This window comes from Mustela nigripes, chromosome 2 (assembly GCF_022355385.1).
Source record: "Mustela nigripes isolate SB6536 chromosome 2, MUSNIG.SB6536, whole genome shotgun sequence".
Taxonomy (NCBI): Eukaryota; Metazoa; Chordata; class Mammalia; order Carnivora; family Mustelidae; genus Mustela; species Mustela nigripes.
In genome coordinates, this window is record NC_081558.1 from 82,255,171 (window position 1) to 82,271,289 (window position 16,119).

The window sequence follows — 16,119 nt, forward strand, 5'->3', positions numbered from 1 at the left end:
AATTTTTCAGATCACTATCTGAATAGGCAATGCTACAAAAAGTAACAATTAATGGAATCAGGGTAGTGAAACTATGTTATCTTTATCCTAAATAAAGTTATGAGATAGCATATACAACCAGGAAATATAAGGATCCCATCTGATATTTTTCATATGTGTCTATTTTTATTTGGTTTTTCTTTTTTAATATTAATTCATTATTTTAATTTTAGTCTCAACTCTTTGTAATTACTCACAAACTATTTATAACAGAAGCTGTTTCACTCTTTTTACTAAAAATGAGCAATATCCATTATTTTTAATACACAATGATAAAATTATCATTGAGTTTAAAAAAATCAACTGGGATCTAAACATCATCAGACAAATCCACCCACAATATGAATGGACAAATGAAACTTATCTTTATCTACATGGTGGTGATTAGCACACCTGTTGTTAAAATCCCCTTTCACTAACTGCAAATCAGTGTTCTTTTCCTGGATTTTATGATTTTAATTAAGCTATGAAACAAAACAGTTCCCTAGATAATGTTTTGTTGTCAAAAGAAAAACAAAATAAAAAATGCACAATGATTTTGTTTCTTCTGAGAGGATCACAGGAAATTGATAAAATATAATTTTTCACATAATGACTATTTTGGGTGTTTTTATGTAATAAAATAGGTATACTGAGGATCAGGAGTCATTGCTCTGCAGAACATTTAATTTTTTTAGGCATCAGGGTCTTTATTTGTAAAATAAAGTAATTATAGTAAAAGTACTTGACAGATTTCAATACCTACTTATGACACAAGCTATTATAAAAAATCCTTTAGTTCCATAAATACCTTATAACTAAAATTACCTCATGGTGGTAGTTGCCCTAGGAAAAATTAAGATTATATTTTACAAAGTTTTAGGAATTAAGGGAATGTAAAGAGTGAGAAACATTGATACAAGTTAAAAAAAATTAGTCTACTGAAATAAAACAGAAGGTCCAGAAAGATAACCAAGTAGACAAAAAGACTGAAGTATAATTGAAACACATTTTCAGAGAAGTCAACAAAGAATGGACTAATCAAAAACTGTAACAATTAGTTAACCATATGGAAAATAAATGAATAAAATTGTAGCCTTACCTCATATCATAAAGAAAATCCAATTTCAGGTAGACTCAAGGCTTTTATATGTGTAAAAAAAAAACCCTTTGTAAAATTTAAAAGCAAAAATAGTGTTCTTAAAAATAACATGATTACAAAAAACATGAACTATTAGAGTATAAACTAATAAGTTTGTATATCAAAATATATAATCTTCAATAGATAACAAGTGTACAGACAAAGCACACACTGGAAAAAGTATATAAAACACTTAACATGATAAAGGGTTATTATCTAGAAAAGGTAAAGAGCTACTTTGCATCAACACATAAAAGGAGGAAATAAATTTTACAAGAGAACAAATTAATGAGTTTTCTGTCAATACAAGAAAAAAGCTCAATCTTAATCAGAAAAATCAAAATGAAAACAATGTGTTATCACTTCTCCAGTCAGACTGGCAAAAGTATGCAAGGCAATTTAAAAGATGTAGTAAAAATGACAAAACATCAAGATATATTATGAAAATATGATAATTAAGAGGGTGTGGTATGGGTTCAAGGATACACAAACTGACCAATAAAACAGAATAGAGAGCATATAAAGAGGCCCAGGTATATAGGGTCACCTAATTCTTGACAACAGTAACACTGTAATTCTGTGCATAGTCATGTGAAAATATGTATTTTGACTCTTTTCTCACACCATCAACAAAAATCAATACTGGATGGATCAAATATTAATTCTGTAAAACAGTAAACTCTCTGGAGAAAAACAGAAGAAAAAATTTATTCCCTGATTGTAGGTAAAGATGTCTTAACAGGGGCCCCAAAATGCGTGCACGTGCACTTGTGCGCTCGCTCTCTCTCTCTCTCTCTATATATATATATATATATATAGCTAATGGCTACATTTTAAGAATTTATATTTACCATGATGCCTCGGGGCTCACTCTTGGTTTTGGCTCAGGTCACAATCTCAGGGTCCTGGGATGGAGCCCTGTCTTGGTCTCCACACTCCGCAGAGATTGTTTCAAGATTCTCTCTCTCCTCTGCCCTACCCCCTGTTCTCCCTCTCTCTCTCTCAAATACACAAATAAACATTAAAAAAAGAAAAAAAGAAGAATTTATCAAGACACTCTCACCAGCTAGAGCCCAAGACTCAGCCATTACTGCCTACCTGCTTATACTCACTAACCTTGTCTTCTATTTTTCTCTAAGTTCTTCTTTCTAGCTCTCCTCTTAACTCAGGTAAATGAAACCCAAAACAACGCCCCAGGTGATAGAACTGGCCTAACAAGACCTCAGGCCCGCCTAAATCAATGCAATCTACTGGAACTAAACCTGCCTGTGCCTTCACAGACATCTGGAATGACCTACAATCATCCTTATCTCACTATAGTACTAAAATCTTCACCCAAGGAGGAGCTTCAGCCTCATTTACATAACATACAATATGTGTCTAGGCCTGTTTCCTTAAGGCACATGCACGACCTTAGGCCTTTCCCTACATAGCATGACAGGGCTTCCCTATCTAAATATTCAACCTAACCTTAAACAAAAAAAGCCCATTCTCCTTCTCTGGGAAGGATTTGAGGGGTAGTCACAGCTTTGGAAACTATTCCCCATGAACTCCTTATTTGCTGCAAATTAAAGTTTCCTTTGTGTGACAACTCAAACTGGTACAGTTTCTGACTAGTGGAGTGAGCTGACCTTTTGGGTGTAATATGATCAGTAGAATGAAAAGGCAACACATGAAATGGAAGAAGATATTCACTCTCTATATATATTTATATATATACTCTCTCTCTCTCTATATATATATATACTTTTTAAAAGATTTTAATTATTTGAGAGAGAGAAAGAGTGGGCATGACCTAGAAGGAGAGGAAGAGAGAATCTGAAGGAGATTCTGTGCTGAGCACAGAGCACCACACGGGGCTTGATCTCACCACTGTAAGATCACAACAGGGGCCAAAACCAAGAGCCCTCTGGCCACTGAACTGACTGAGCCACACATGCCTTCTTCACTCTTCCTGTATTTAACATAAGATACATACTCAGAATAAAAAATTCCTACAAATCAGTAAGAAAATCTGACCACACAGTAGATAACGGGTCAAGGAGTGACCAGACACATCCCCAAGGTGAATCTAAACATTTGGATTAGTATTAAACTTCCCTTGAAATGCAAATTAGAGCCTCTACTATGAAAACCATTATACACTTGCCAGAATGGCTAAGTAACAAAGTCAGAAAACGACTATTTTGAGCACAGCTGAGTAACCACAAGTCTCATGCTCTGCTGAAGAGAAAGTAAACTGGCACAGTCACACTGCAACACTGTTCTGTGAAACCTACTAGAAGTTAAAGATACACAAACCCTAAGACTCATCAGTTCTACTTCTAGGTGCATATCCACCCCCAATATCTACACATGTTCACAAAGGGCTAGCATTAGACTATTTCCTGCAGTACTTCAAGAAACAGCTTCCACCTGGAAATAACCCAACTGCCCATCAACAGTAGAATGGACATTTAAATATTAGTATATTCACAAAGTCGAAGACTATACAACAATGATAATGAATTTCTAAAAGAACTTATAAGGTAATGGTTTAATCTCAAAGCATAATGTTCAACCAAAGAAGTCAGATGCAAAGGAATGCATAGCATGCTTCATTAAACAAATAATTAAGACGTGTCAAATGTCAGTTTGCTGTTAGAAAGCATATTTGTGATTACCCTTGAAGAGATAATAACTAGAAGGGAGAACAATGTTAACTCCCTGAGCAACGGTATTTTGTTCTTGATCTGAGAGCTGACTATATGACTAGATGCAACGAATGAGCATTCTAAGATAGACACTTACGATACACTTATTCTTTGTATATGTATGTGCCCAGCAAACAAATATCCAAGCAAAAATGGGCAGAACTAAAAAGAGAAATAGTCAAATTCAAAATCACAGTTGGAAACTACCACACCTCTCTCAATAATTAATAGATGAAACTATGTCCTAAAGACACAAAACCTCTGTGTGAATGTAGAAGCTTTGAATAACTTGATTAGGAAATGTAACTTAACTGATGACTATAAACCACAGCAAGAAAGATTTAAGAATACACGTGTTATTTTTCAAGTGTATATAAAACATTAACCAAAATGGACATTGGCTGATTTGAAAAGCCAGACTCAACAACAACAACAAAATTAATATTTAGATGGGGATAAAAGTAAAGATCCTACAAATAAAATGATTTAGTAAGGTGCTACCCACAACTTACAGCAACAAAGTTGAAAAAGTCTATTAGATGTTCAAATTCCAACTGGAACATAATAACTTTCTAAAACCAGCACTAAGGGGTGCTTGGGTGGCTTAGTGGGTTAAGCCGCTGCCTTCAGCTCACGTCATGATCTCAGGGTCCTGGGATCGAGTCCCGCATCAGGCTCCCTGCTCGGCAGGGTGTCTGCTTCCCCCTCTCTCTCTGTCTGCCTACTTGTGATCTCTGTCAAATAAATAAATAAAATCTTTTAAAAAATAAATAAATAAAACCAGCATTAACATAAGTAGAAAGTTTGTATTGACCCAGATCTCTTAAATAATTTAAATCTGTAATGAGTACTACCATACATATTCAAAAAATCCTTAGAGGTTCAGGGAGTTTCAGGGCTAACTTCTTCTATATGTGGTAATAAAGAAATAACACAAATGTTATATAACATCTTCCAGAGAACAGGAAAATATTAAATAATTCCCAACTCATTTTATGATGATAGCAGGTCTTTGATACCAAAAGCAAGTAACATTACTGGCCAGAATACATCACAAGTACAGGTGCAGAACCACCTGATTTATGACCAAAGTGATACTGTAATACATTGGGTTAAGTAGGGTCTTTTCAGTAATTAGGGTTAGATCATTGGAAGCACTTGATCCCCAACCTTAGGTAAACCAGTAATACATTCAGAAGCAAACACTTTTTTTAAAAGATTTTATTTATTTTAAAGAGAGAAAGAGAGAGAGAGAGAGCATGTACATTCATGCATGAGCAGGGGAAAAAGTAAAGGGAGAGGGAAAAGCAGACTTTGCCATGAGTGGAGCCCACTAGGGGCAATCCTAGGACTCCAAGATCATGACCTAAGCTGAAGTCAGATGCTTTACCAACTGAGCCACACAGCTGCCCCAGAAGCAAACACTTTTTAAACTGGATCCTGAAGCCTGGTCTTTTAAAGAACAAACTAAAGGGGTGCCTGGATGGCTCAGTGTGTTAAGCCTCTGCCTTCAGCTCAGGTCATGATCCCAGGGTTGTGGGATCTAGCCCTACATCGGGCTCTCTGCTCAGCAGGGAGCCTGCTTCCCCCCACCCCCCGCCTACTTGTGGTCTCTGTCTGTTAAATAAATAAAATCTTAAAAAAAAAACCTAAGTCTGACTACATTAAAGTAGTAATATTATCTATCAACTTGTCATTACAAAGTGTGAAAAATCAAGCTACAATCTTAGAGATAATATTTTTACACATTTGTTCAAAATATGATTCATATTTATGATATACAAATAATATTACAAATCAGCAAGGAAGGACAAGCAATCCAATTTTTAAAGGGCAGAATATTTGAATAGCCACTTCACAAAATATCCACATATCCAGTAACATATAGGAAGTATTCAACTTTATTAATCACCATGAGAATGGCAATTAAAAGAACAATAGGATGCCTTTATACATCTAACAGCATAGAAAAGCAGAAGTCTGACAAAGCCATTGACAAGAATGTGGAGCAACTGAAACTCTCATACATTAATGGTAAGAGTAGAAATTGATATAACCACTTCAATAATATCTGTAAAAGATGAGCAAACTCACTCAATATGATTCATCAATTCTGACACCAGATTTGGACCCATTAAAAATGCATACATGCGTTTAGCAAAGGTCACCTACCAGTATTTCCATCATAGCACAATTCAGAATATGCTGAAGCAACATGAATGTATGTCTATAGTAGAATAAATAAATTATGCAATAAATTTGTAGGAGTTTAACGCAGTAGACAAGTTATTTTAGGCAACAGGAACAGTTCATTTGAGTTAACAGTAAATGATGCAGAGGCTGACTTATGTGGAATGAATATAGAGGCTGGCGGGTCTGAACTAACCTGCCAAAGAATTTGAACTTAAAAAAGAAAGCAGTTTGTCTGAGCCCCCATTTCAGGGGTGTATATTTAGAGGTTAGGAGAGAAAGGGTTTGGGAAACACAGCAGCTCACAGAAACAACATCTACCATTTACTGGGTGTGGAGGCTTCTGTTTTGGGGGAGCTGGCTGCACAAGTATGTTCAATTTGTGGTAACTGAGCTGTATACATATGATCTCTAGCTGTTCTGTGTGTTTCACTGAAATATAGAGTAGACAAAACATACAAAAACCAGATGGTGTCTATAAGAGTGGCAAAAAATTATAACAAGTGTTTGCAAGAATAAAGGTTTGTGCTTGTACCATTATACCCAATAAATTTTTCCTGATATATACTCTAGAAATCTTCCATGCTGGTTAAAAAAGGGATATGCAGGAGGTTGTTAATAATAGCTTTTTTTTACAGTAGGAAGTGTTGGCAACTTACTTGTCTATACACAGGGGAATGGATTAGTAAAATACAGTGGATGTACAAGAAGGAATACCAGATAGCCTGTAGAAGTAACTAACTTAACACACAATAAAATACAGAAGTCTTAAAAATATGTTAAGTAAAAGAAAGAGAAATAAATTCAAGGACAGCTATTTCACAAAACTGTCCCTCAAAATACTCATATCCTAATTCCTGAGATCTGTAAAGGTATGTTATGATACATACCAAAAGAAACTTTGCAAAGATGATTAAGAACTTTGAGATTGGAATATTACCCTTAATTATTTAAGGAGGCAAAATATAATTTTCAAGTCCTTAAAAGCAGAACAAAAAAGTAGAAGCAGAAGTCACAGTGTTGCTACAGGAGGACTTGACTCACCATTGCTGACTCAGAAGATGGAGGCAGAGGGCCATGAGCCACGGAATGCAGACAGTGGCGAGAACCTGGAAAAGGCAAGGAACAAAATCTTTTCTTGTCTCTAGTGTCTCCAGAATCCAATACAGTCCTGAAAACACCTTTATTTTAGCTTTGTAGGATCTGTATCAGACTTCTAACCTACAAAAATGTAGGATAATAAATGTGTGCTATGATGCTCTGTTCCAACAACAATAGAAAATTAACATGTATGTTAAAGATCATGAGGATATAGAAAATAAGAAAAATAAAACACTAAATTAAACAAAAGATGAGACCTGCATAGATGTTTAGTAAATTTGATTTTTTTAAAGGATGACATTACTACTAACCTAATTATTTAAAAGATTAGAATAGAGAAAAGCCCCTCATCTAAAAATTCAGAAATGCGTTTTTCTTAATGTTATATACAAGAGGGTTCTTTTTTAAGGCATGAAACTTAAAGGAAATACATCAATCATATTTTCTACCTTTTGAATAGAAATCATATTTCATAAAACAAGTGTCAAAAAATATTCATATAGCCATTGAAGGGAACACCAAAGCTTTTGCACAATATGGGAATTCCTGAAAGTCAGGCAAAGTACAGCTGAGTGGCAGTCATTTCTACTTTATATGTGACCAGAGGGGCTCTCATTCTCACTCCTGCTACCCTATTATATGGGAAAAGCTAAAATGTGGTTCTACATTATTATTCTCCCTTCCAGTGATCAGTGGCTACTCTCTATCTACTCGTCCTGGTCTATGACTTCTTTTTACCTGCCATCACTTTCTTAGAAAACAACATGAAAAGTAAAAATAAATTTATTTTAATCAGCTCTTGCTCTGAGCTGAAACTTTGCTTCTGTTTTTTGCATTTACTGCTTACAAAATTCTAACAGCCTTTTTAAAAAACACTCTTCACTTTGTTGAGGAAAAAACTGAGACTGAAGTAAAGCAACATACTGGAATCATACAGATATTAAATAATGGAAATTATGCTTGTTTTGATTCTAGAGTTGGTTCTAAAGCTCTTTTCATTATATAAAATTACATTGATTTTAATTTGCATAGGGTAACATTCCTTTTTCTATCAAGGCAGTGAGTGAAATAGCTATTGATTATCAAGAGTGCTTTGCAAACATGTAACAATGATATGCACATGCTCTGAATTACTTTGAATAAAAATAAAAATTTTAGGAACAAATAAAAAGAAAATCCCAACCTCCTGTTCATTGTTTCCCTTGAAGTCTTGGAAAAAGTATTAATAAATAAAGACTGTTTCAGAGTAAAAGTAAATGAAAAGTTGATTGCCCCATGATATCATAATTAAACTATTGCTCATGCTCTCTAAGAGAGCTCATGCTTCTCAGAGAAGCTAGTTCAAATTAAGTTCATTTTTGAACTTAAAACTCATAGAAACATATTTAATAAGTGAACCTAGCACCCTTTATTAATATGATTCTCCCCTATACTAAGGGAAATTTCTACCAATTTACTCTGTTCAATAACACAGATCTCCCCTTTTATAGAACCTTGGTTTCAATGAAGCAAAATCAGATACACTAAATCAATAAAACCCTCTATATGTTATGCAAATTAGTGTGAAAGAAAGTTCCATATCATCTCACCACATTACCCATGGTCTCTTAGAAATCTATGCCCAAGCTAGGGCATAGGAAAAAAAAGCTTTTTTTTTTTTTTTCTACCTAGCTGTTATAGTCCATAAATGGTTTGAGTTTGCTCAGAGGGCTTCCAGCCAATGTTAGAATAATTATTTATTCCATAATAAACCTCCCTGCGTTCTGACAGTCATCTCAGGGGTAGTTTGGGTGATTAGTTCTGTGTTAACACTTGGGTGGTCACTCATAGTAACACTGAGAATGTTTCCTATTGTCTTTAACATTTGGTCTCTCTATCAAACTCTTCTAACAAATATCTGTTTTAAAACTAAACTGCCAAACCAGAGCCTCTTCATTTTTAAAAAATTTTATTTAAATTCAGTTTAATTAACATATACTGTATTATTAATTTCAGAGGTAGAATTTAGTGATTTATCAGTTGCATAAAACACCCAGTGCTCATTACTTCAAGTGCTCTCCTTAATGTCCATCACACAGTTCTCCCTGCACCCAGCTCCTCTCCAACAACCCTCAATTTGTTTCCTAAAGTTAAGAGTCTCTTTATGGTTTGTCTACCTCTCTGTTTTCATCTTAATTTCATTTTTCTTCCCTTCCCCTATGTTCCTCTGTTTTGTTTCTTGAATTCCACATATAAGTGAAATAATATGGTATATTTCTTTCTATGACTGACTTATTTTGCTTAGCATAATATCCTCTAATTCCATTCACCCTGTTGCAAATGGCAAGATTCCATTCTTTTTGACGACTGAGTAATATTCCACTGAATCCAACCCACAATGAGATACAACCTCACACCAGTCAAGATGGCTAAAATTAACAACTCAAGAAATAAGAGATGTTGGTGAGGATGCAGAAAAGGGGGAACCTTCTTACACTGTTGGTGGGAATGCAAACTGGTGCAGCCACTCTGGAAAACAGTATGGAGGTTCCTCAGAAGTTGAAAATAGAGCTACCCTATGACCCAGCAATTGCACTACTAGGCATTTATCCAAAGAATATAAACACAGTGATTCGAAGGGGCACATGCACCCCAATGTTTACAGTAGAAATGTCCACAATAGCCAAAATATGGGAAAAGTCCAGATTTCCATAGACAGATGAAGGGAGAGAGCCTTTTGGTTTTTTTTTTAAATTGCTCCTCTGGCATATCTCCATTATAACTTACTGTAATACTTTCTGGATATTACCATCCATTTATCTCCTAGTAAGAAGAGTTCACTTGTGCAGCATCTATTAACATCATGCCTGTTATTGCAAAGTTATCAAAGCATAGGAGTAGAATGTTAATAATGCCATTGATGAGGGAGCAGGAGGCTGGCTGAGGACAAAGCAAAAGCTGGCGCCTTGCACCCCCTCTTCACCCATTCCCCTCCATATGTGTAGCATTCCTCAGGCACCCCTGACTGCCATAAAACGAAAAATAGTTAACTTGCAGGGATCGCAATCCTGCAGAACAGGAATCTCCCTTGCTCTACAGATGTCCTAGAGACCTAAACAGGGAGGTTACCTTATCAATAGCACAAATTTCCAGAGGCAAATAACTTTTGGTTCCTGAAACCCTAATGTCTCCCTCCCACCATAAACTGGAGGAGACAGAGGTAGAAGGGAATGTAAATGACAGCAGGATCATAATACCCCACCAAGAATCTCCCAATTATCTTGATGTTAATGCCTGACCTAAAGATGACATTGATCAAGCCATAAGAACAAGGACCACCCCTCCCCCAGCACCTTGTAGGCCCTCCCTAACATGTGAAAACTCTGTTGAAATCTCCCATCCCTTCACCACCAACCGCGGGGTATATAACATGCCTACCCTCACAACCCGGGGCAGCAGCTCTTCCTGCCCACGGGCCCTGTCCCCGTGCTTTAATAAACCACCATTTTGCACCAACGATGTCTTAAGAATTCTTTCTTTAGTCGTTGGCTCCAAACCTCCTCACCCCACCAAACCTGACTTAGGTTCTAGGACTTCATCACCATTACTGCTTTGCTTTGTTTTCCTAATCTTTATTTTTAATTCTTCTACTAATTATTTGAAAACTGAATATATACAAAAAGTATATAATGATAACAAAACTGTGGCCACTATCTTCACAGAACTCTTAATCACTAAGAGATGAAAGAAGGACATCCAAGCATTTCATTACTATGTGGCAAGGCTTATATGGAGATGATACTAAGTGCTATGAGCATACAAGGCAAAGTACAGGGAAAAAAATTACTCTTTGGGTAGGAAGAAGTGGACAGTTCCTGGGGAATGCTTTCATAGAGAAGAAAGTCTTGTCATGAAAACACACCTGGACTATACACACTGTATCCGACCATGGGAAATATTCCTGTGCCAAGAGAAATTCAATTCATAGAAACAGCCTTCTAATGAAAGTCTCTCCTAATTAGGTTTGTGCCTATGCGTGCTATATGTTATACCTTACATTCCTCTAAATATACTACTGATACTACTCATAATTTAATTTCTATAACTGAGTTAGGTAGGGTAAAAATCACTTTATTTTATATATGAAAACTCTGAGGCCCAGAAAGCCTAATAACTTGCCCAGGGTAAATAGCTACTTAGCGGTATCTTTAGAGTATTGATTAAAAAAGAAGTAAAGCAACAAAGAGAAAGTGTGAAAGAACAGGATATAATCATGTTTTCAGAGTAGAGATCCTGGGAAACAAATTAAGAAAATGTATCAGATAGATTTTTGGGTCCTAAGTACTGAAAACGAATGGGCTAATTTAAACAGAGAGACAATTTCCTAAAAGGCTATTGTGTGGGAAGCTCACAAATTCCTGGGAAGATTTTAACCATAAGACCTCAGCAAGAACAGAATTCACAGAAGCCACAAAGACTAACTGAGAGATATAGTGGGGAGTTTCCTTAGAGTACTGCAAGGACTGAGCTCCAACTGCTTGCAACTCTGTATTAGCCCTCTCAAGAGTTCCATTTTCAGGTGTCTTTATTCTCCCTGGCTGGCCTCACTTGGTTCATGTGCCAGAGGACTGCAAATCCTACAGGGATCTCATGTATCCTTTTTCTGGTAAGAAAAAACAGGAACATTACTAAAAGAAGGGGAAGTAATGCTGGGCAAACAAATACTCATCCCTACCCCCAAAGAAACCTCCAGAGAACTGTATAGTTCTGGCACATGGCTCAACTACTGGTCCTGTGGTTGATGTCCACCTCTCTTCTAAATTCAACACTATTCCATCTTGTTATTTTGCGATCTAAAGGTGACATGAAAAATGTAACTACCACCCAAAATCTGGGATAGGATAGTAGTAAAAAAAAAAAAGGATGATACAGCAAGCAGAAATATACTAGTAAACACTTGACCTTTATTTGGTCAATTGCTCACAAGGCTGTAGTGAATATTTTTTCACTTTTTAAAATTTGTAACATATTTTATATTTATAAATCTTTTAGACAGTCTCTTAGTTGGTTTGGTGTTTTTGCACAAAAGTTTAACCCAAATATTCATTGGGCCCCAAGAAGAGTGCTTTTGATACTACCTACATGAGCTTGTAGTAGTTAAGTGTTCCAGTCATTATATCCACAGGTATTGGAAGTACAAAGAGGAGCATAAGGAATATGTGGGTTCTAACCACATTCTTTTACTTTCTGTATCTGGAAGCAATTGTGCTTTCCCTTGACAGATAAGGTTGATCACCACTCTCAATGCCTTAACCTCATTTTGTACACAATGACCAAATGGTGGCCTCAGCTTCCATTCCAGTGGTCACAAGAATGTACCATTCTTGTGAATGAACCATTCAACCTTCACTACTAAGACCTCCCACCAAGCAGATACCAAAGTCATTAGGACAGGATTAAATATTTTAATTGTGGGTCATTTTGTGTAAATTTGAAAGCATCATCCTATCTTTAATCAATGATTACTAGACCTATATATTTTGGCTAGGAGAAATATAGAAGCAATTTTTTTTTTTCTGTTATAGGCATATATGACCTTCCTTAATTGAAGAATAACATCTTCCAGGTGGCACTGGAATTAAGTTTTCATTGAGCCATTTCATAAAGCCAGCTATTTGTGTATGATGATGTACATGAATACTGAAACTCATCGAAATCTTCTGTCTACTCTCCATCCTTCAATTTGGTAAGTATTTTCTGGAAGACACTGATTTCATTATTATAATGCATTAAGTTAAGTCCAGAAAAATGGGAGACAAAAACAAAACAAAATAAAACAAACAAACAAAAACCCTAAACAGAAAAGTAGAAAAGTTATTATTCTAATAAGAAAGAAAAAATCTATACTGCATTTCCTATTGATGAAATTCTATAACCTAGGTGAGGTTTGGTGGGGTAAGGTCCGAAGCCAATGACCAAGAAAGAATTCTTGAGACATCTTTGGTGCAAAATGGTGGTTTATTAAAGCATGAAGACAGGACCCATGGGCAGGAAGAGCTGCTGCCCCCAGTTGTGAGGGATGGCAGGTTATGTACCTTGCAGTTGAGGGAAGGTGAGGGGAATATAGTCCATATATTTATTCAACAAACATTTACTGAGCAACTTCTATATGCCAGCACTTTGCTGAACTGATGTACAAAGAAAATGTGAAAAAAGCCATTGACAGAGAAGTGTAAGATCAGAGCACTTCACCTCCTAAATACATATTTTAAAAACTATGTCTTCTTGGTATCTGTAGCTGTTTTGACCTCAATTATTCCATTTTGCATTTCTCCCAGGCTGTCCAGCAGTGGAAATCCCACTCAATAGCAGCATTTAAAGTCTATAAGAGCAGGCCCTAAAACATGTTGAGAATATTCTGGTCCTCCTCCTCCCCAATCTATTCTTCAGATAAAGTGTAGGTAAATTTTCTGGGCCCAGTAGCAGTTCATAGTGGATGGATGGAGATAAAGTGAACACTTCCTTTCTGTACTTAAAATGTCTTCCTATTGATCATGCCAAGACCTATTTCTGGGTCTCAAAGGTCATTTGGTGAGATAGACTAATGCTGGATCCAAGTTGGCATTACCCAAATCAGCAAACAAGTATATGACAGTTTTTTAGTCCCTACTGAAGCCCTGAATGGAGAATTTGCCCAGTATTTCCTATCATAAGTCTACTTGTGGGAAATTTGTTCTTTTGGTATAACAACCTCAATATCTAATCCCATATATAACACCTAGATTTTTAAGTCTTTCTTTTGAAGTAACTATACTTTTTATGGGTTAAAAACTATGTCCCCACAATTAAAATGTTGAAATCTTAACTAATAGCATGTCAGAATATGACTCTATTCGGAGATTGGGCCTTTAAAGAATTGATTAAGTTAAAATGAGACCATTTGAGTGGGTCTTATTTAATTTGAATGGTATCCTCATAAGGAGGAGAAAATTAATAACAATAATAATAAATAATAACAAACACAGAGGCCTACCAAGAAGTTAAAAACAGAACCAACCTACAATCCAGGAAATACACCACTAGGTATTTACCCAGAGAATCAAAAATACTATTTCAAAGGGATGTATACATCCTGATGTTTGTAACAGCATTATCTACAATAGCCAAACTATGGAAACAGCCCAAGTGTCCATCAATTGATGAATGGATAGAGAAAATGTGGTAAATATTTATAATGGAATATTACTTAGCCATAAAAAAAGAATGAAATCTTGCCATTTGCAATGATGTGGATGGAGCTAGGAAGTATTATGGTAAGCAAAAAAAGTCAGTCAGAAAAAGACAAATGCCATATAACTTCACACATACGTGAGATTTAAGAAACAAAAAAATGAACAAAGGGAAAAGAAAGAGAAAGAAGGGCAAACCAAGAAACAGACTTGTGACTATAGAGAACAATCTGATGGTTACCAGAAGGGAGGTGGGGGGGTGAGCTAAATAAGTGATGGGGAAGTAAGAAGTACACTTATAGTGCTGTGAAGTGTGTAAACCTAGTGATTCACAAACCTGTACCCCTGGGGCTAATAATACATTATATGTTTATTAAAAAAAAAAAAAGAAGAAGAAGGGGCGCCTGGGTGGCTCAGTTGGTTAAGCAGCTGCCTTCGGCTCTGGTCATGATCCCAGCATCCTGGGATCGAGTCCCACATCGGGCTATTTGCTTGGTGGGGAGCCTGCTTCTCCCTCTGCCTTTGCCTGCCATTCTGTCTGCCTGTGCTCACTCTCTCTCCCCCTCTCTCTCTAATAAATAAATAAAATCTTTAAAAAAAAAAAAGAAGAAGAAGAAGAGAGAAATACATTTATGATGAGCACCAGGTGATGTATGTATGGAAGTGTTGAGTCACTATATTATACACCTACAACTAATATTACACTGTATGTTGACTAACTAAAATTTAAATAAAAACTTTTTTTAAAAAGAGAAGGAAATTTGGACATGGAAAGACACCAAGAATACACACAAAGGAAACACTATGTGAAGAAACAGAGAAAGTAGCCATCTGTAAACCAGGAAAAGAGAGCTCAAAGAAACCCACCTGGCAACAAATCTCATTTTTTATTTGCAGCCTCTGGAATTGTGAGAAATACATTTCTGTTGTTTAAGGCACTCAGCCTGTGCTATTTTGCTATGGAAGTCGAAGCAGACTAATGCAGTTTTACAGAGACTTCCTATATGCCCTCCACTCCTGCTTTATTTAATGTTAATATTTTACATAACCCTGTACAATTCTCATAACCATAGCTAGAATTTTGATGATATACATAAGAAATTCCAAATTTTTTTTAACTTGAATTCCTTCCCTTTTTTTCACTATGATTTTAAATATTATTACAGGGCATGGTGAATTCAGGCTTTAGTTAAAAAATAGACAGGCAGGGGCGCCTGGGTGGCTCAGTGGGTTAAGCTTCTGCCTTCAGCTCAGGTCATGATCTCAGGGTACTGGGATGGGGCTCCACATTGGGCTTTCTGCTCAGTAGGGAGCCTGCTCTCTGCTCCCTCCCACTCCCTCTCTGCCTGCCTCTCTGCCTACTTGTGATCTCTGTCAAATAAAAAATTAAAAAAAAAAAAAAAGAATAGACAGGCAATGGAAAGTAGAGAAATAAGACAATTTTAGCTTTCTCCTGAAAGGAAACTTATTTTATTTCTTAGAACTAGAAAATGAAGTTGAACTTTTACAGATTATTCCAAGAATTTACCAAGTTATTCACAAATCTTTTCATTCCAATTATTAAGGTTCAACAACTTTCTGATCAGTGTTGTGTCACATAAGAAGATTATAAGGCTGTAAATTTTACTTTTATAACTCAGTGACTCCATGTTAATCACTGGATTTGTTTTCAGCAATTATAAATATATAAATCTGAACATATACAGAGTATGTGATATTTTCCTTTCCAGGAGAAAAGTATTTGGGCATTATTTCTTTTTTTTTTTTT